The sequence below is a fragment of the Alexandromys fortis genome, unplaced genomic scaffold (assembly GCF_014885135.2).
Source record: "Alexandromys fortis isolate MF-2015 unplaced genomic scaffold, M_Fortis_MF-2015_v1.1 scaffold_36, whole genome shotgun sequence".
NCBI classification, from domain to species: Eukaryota; Metazoa; Chordata; class Mammalia; order Rodentia; family Cricetidae; genus Alexandromys; species Alexandromys fortis.
The window spans coordinates 9,106,637-9,111,145 of NW_026067915.1; the positions used below are offsets into that span (position 1 = coordinate 9,106,637).

The 4,509-nt window shown below is 52.1% G+C and overlaps 1 protein-coding gene across 11 annotated transcripts in view; it reads right to left on the reverse strand.

Annotated features, from left to right (window-relative positions):
• Dag1 (dystroglycan 1) overlaps nt 1-3,675 on the reverse strand; it is a 66,809-nt gene extending 63,134 nt beyond the window's left edge. For 3 of the 11 annotated variants that reach the window (XM_050139193.1, XM_050139185.1, XM_050139188.1), the window contains exon 1: nt 3,380-3,528. The gene's annotated coding sequence lies outside the window, so the exon portion shown is untranslated. The other 8 variants (XM_050139189.1, XM_050139184.1, XM_050139186.1 and 5 more) reach the window with 5 other exon arrangements.
• Between the last annotated feature and the right edge of the window lie 834 nt (nt 3,676-4,509).

The following is a 4,509-nucleotide window of genomic DNA, read 5'->3' on the forward strand; positions in this document are numbered from 1 at the left end:
AAAATTAGAAAAAGAACCTTTAAAGAAAAAAATAAAAACATTATTTAAAAAAAATTCATGTTGGGCATGTTTTTAATCCCAGCACTCATAACCATGAAGTATGCCACATGTCACAAGTTCAATGTTATCCTGAGCTACACAAAGAGTTCTGGACCACCTTGGGCAACATAGGGATATCAAAGCACCAATAACCACAATGAAAAGCAAAAACAACTGAGTATTTAATGGACAATTGTCTACATTCTGTCAATTATGTTTTAAATAAACACTGATTGGCCAGTAGCCAGGCAGGAAGTATTGGTGGGACAACCAGACAGGAAGTAGAGACAGGTCAGTGAGAACAGGAGAATTCTGGGAAGAGGGAAGCTCCCTCTGCAGTCCTGTCCAGACAGAGAAGAAGCAAGATGTGACTACGCCACTGAAAAAGGTACTGAGCCATGTGGCTAACACAGATAAGAATAATGGGCTAATGTAAGTTATGAGTTAATAAGAAGCCGGGCGGTGGTGGAGCACGCCTTTAATCCCAGCATTTGGGAGGCAGAGGCAGGCGGATCTCTGTGAGTTCGAGACCAGCCTGGTCTACAGAGTGAGTTCCAGGACAGGCTCCAAAACCACAGAGAAACCCTGTCTCGAAAAACCAAATAAATAAAGTGGAGAGTAATAACAGAGAGAATCTCCTCTGGTCTCCATATGTGTAAGTGCACTCACATAAATGTGTGCTAAGCCACACACAGAAGTTTTTGAAATTCTTCTCCTAAGTCTCAGAATAATGCACACAAACCAGAAATGCAAGTCTATCTCATCACTGACCCAGGATGTGGGAAAAACTACCTCCATCTGTAAGGTAAAAGACTGAACATGCTACGCATGATGGCTGAGCCTTTAACTCCAACACTAAGGAAACAGAGGGAAAGATCTGAGTTCAAGATCAGCCTATTCTACAGAACAGAGTTGCAGGACAGCCAGGGCTAACACAGTGACACCCTGTCTCAGGGGTTAAAAAGAAAATACAATGTTCCATGTTCAAGTAGGAGAGGGCAGGTATGTGAGACAGGGTCTCACAACACAGTCCAGGCTGCCCTGGAACTCCCAATCCTAGGGTCTTCTCTTATCTCAGACTCCTCGAATTCTAGGATTTACAGTTACACACTCCACCAAGCTACAAGTTTTTTAACAATCAAATGCTAGATCTCTCCTTTCCAGTCAAAGTCAACCCCCTCTAATTCCTTCAAACCCACCATTCTTAATACCTAACAGACCAGCAAATCTGTCAGTCACCTATTCAGGAGTCAGGAGTTTGAAAGGTGAGGATGGTGGCTCAGGCCTTCTCCCTGAACTTCCGGGGTAGAGGCAGAAAGCTCAGCAGTTCAATGCTAGCCTCACTACATAATAGGTTTACACCAGCATGGGCTTCAGGAGACCCTGTCTCAACAAACAGCAAAAGGTTTGGAGATCTACAACTGAGCCTACCCCCCAGAGGCGGTTTTAGATCCTTGGTCAGACTTCTGGCCTGCACATTTCTGAACCCAGGCTGTCTCTCCCATTAGACTAGCCATTCCCTCTCAAATGGCTCTTCCTTCCTCCTCTATGCTGGCTGACTTCACTACCAGAGGTCCTGACATCTCTTTCTGCCACTCCCTAAGTGACACCAACATCTTTCTAAACACAGGCCTAGACTGTGCCACTCAAACGATAAAAAGTATTCCCAGGCTCCTGTACCCTATAAAGTTGGAGCTCCTATGTGCAAAGAAGGCCTTGAGCTCCCACCTGTCTAGCTGGAAGACTCCCAGGTACTATTTTAGACACTCATGTACATGTAGCTCCGGGTGAACAAACCTTTATTTATGTCCCCCAGCTAATTCAGTGCTGGCCCTGAATGTAATGGTTCAGGAATTCTCTCTTCAGGTTATCTTGGAAGCACATTCTATAGGCAGCAGCTACTAATCATGGGTTACAATTCCCACTCACTGAATCCCAAAATACATCCTTAAGGACAAAACAAGATGCATTACATACACGGGTCCCCAAAGCCTACCCAGAAGTTGGCAGGTAGTAAAGCCACACATTTGCTAAATGAATGCATTTTGCCCAGTTTTTGTTTTGTTTTTAAGAACAGTGAGGACTTGTCCGCTGAGGTTGTCAACAGAGGCACATTTCATGTTTGCACCCGGTGCCTGCCTGCATAGTGCTACTCACGCCTACCTTCACACAGGATCCCACAGGCCTTGCTACTAACTCCCTGGGGAAATCTGATTTCTCCAACAGCCCCTATGTCCTTTAAGCATGCAGGCCATGTCCTTGACATCAAGGCAGAAAGAACTTCAATTCTTCATATTCAAACCATCGATCTGTACGCCTCCACAATCCGTTACTGCTTCAGTTCTTTTTTAGAACTGGAACATTCTAAATGTATGTTTCTGACCATTAAGCATGATATAAGCTGATATAAATGCAACGTCCCATTTCCATCACTCTGCAGAACATCTGGAAGCACACCCAACTCTATCTGGAGTTATGTCCTATAAACACCACCCCTCACTTCACGAGTCTGGCTTCCACGCCAGGAACTACTTCTACTTGCTTATTTAGGGAAACAGCAGGCTGGACTCTTAAGTTAGCCCTCTAGGCTATAAAGAGTCTGCCCCAGACTAGGCAGACCAGTCAAAAACTTCGTCATCACCATGAAAACTAATCCTGATGTCATTCAACTTAACAAAAGCTTCTCAAATTGCCGAGATTGAAAGATGCATTTTTAATTGCCCGTTGAGTTTGTCAATAAATTAACTTGGAATCATAGCAAAAGGACTCTGAGGCGACCCGGTGTTTCCTCTGGGAACATTTTCGAAATATGCTCGCAAATGAACCTGGTCTTCCAAATACCCACTGCAAAGGTAGTAAAAGAAGCTTCCAAAGAAGTGCAACTGAGGGGGAGGAAAGAACCCCAAGACGCCGAGCAGCTCAAAGCAAGAGGCGGGGGCGGCGCCCTTCCCAGCCTCTGGCAGGAGCCCCACAGCAGAGATGCCGCCTAACTGGGCCGCGACCCCCCCTGGAAACCCGGAGGCAGCCCGCAGGCCGCACACACCCGCGGCCGATGCGCAGGCCCCGCGTTCCCGGGAGCGCGGGCCGGGTCTGAGGCCTGGCCCGTCGCCGCGGCGCGCAGCTCCGGCCTCCTCGCCCAACGCTCCGAGCCTTCATCCACCGGACAGGGAGCCGAGGGGCGGCGCCGCCTCCTCACCCGCAAGGACGTCCGTGGCCGTGTCCCCGCCCCGGGCCGAAAGGGAGCAGCAGCAGGTGTTCAGCGGAAAGCTCGGCTGGCGGCAGCGGTGATCACGGCCCCAGCAGGCAGGCACACGGTGGCGGGGACGGGCGGCGCACTCACCCGGCGCCACGGGCGGGCCGCGGCAGGTGTTCGCTCCTCCGGGCCCAGGGACACCACCGCCACTCCCCGGGGACTCCGCGCGAAGCTGCCGCCGCTGCCACCCCCGAGCTCCAGGAGCGCGAGCGCCGCGCCGCAGCCTCCGCGCGATCACGTACCGAGCGGTGAGAGGGCGCCGAGCGCGAGGGCGGGGCGCGCGGCCGGAGCCTAGCAACCGCCTGACACGCGAGTGCCGCAGCCAATCCCGCGGCCGGCTCGCAGCGGCGCCGACTGGCCTTCAGCGCGCGGCCCGCTTCTGCCTGCGTCGCTCGCCCCGCAGCGCGCCGCACCCGCGTACAGGCCCCGCCCCGTCCCGCACCTCTCTGCCCATTGGCCCGTTACGCCCCCGCCCCAAAAGCCACGCCCCAATGGAGAGGCCCCGTCCCCGATGTCGCGAGTGGGTCCCGGGACACGCCTTAGCCAGTCCGGGTTGCTGGAAGCCCTTGGTAGCTGGAGTGGGGGAGGGGCACCCTTCCCAACTTCTAAAGAATAAACGAGGTCTGGACAGGCCGGCGAACCGGTCCGGCCACAGCAGGCCACCAGTCAGCTGCCCCTAATTTTCTTCGAGCAAAAATCGAGAGGTATTTAAGCCATTCAAACACTCAGGAAGCGCCCTCCGAATTGCAAAGGAAGAGGCCTTGTTACCCTACTCTTAACGTGAATGGAGACGCTAGGGTCAGATCCGGGTGGGTGGGCAGGAAGGTAACCCATTTTTTAGTGCTTGGCATACAACAGGCCTCCCCTCCCCCTCCTTGGAAAGCTAAAATGCAATGCCTCCTCTGGCGCTCAAAATAGTTCTGACCCGCTAGCACAGGTCACTCACCCCCGGTGGCCCACATTCTTTAGATGGGTGGTTACTGCTAGAATCTGGCCTCCCTTTATGGAGGGTCCTAAAGTAACTTAACTCCCGGGACTTCCCAGAGGGCCCAAACTCCAGAGCCTGGAGACTTAACAAGTTACTAAGCCCGACAGTGGACGACGGCTGTGGAAATGTAAAGTGGTGGGCTCTGCTCCCATCCTTCCCCATACTGCTAGAATGAATCCATTCATCCCTGGCCTATGGCCAGGCTGGAGTTCCAGACACACGCTGTTAT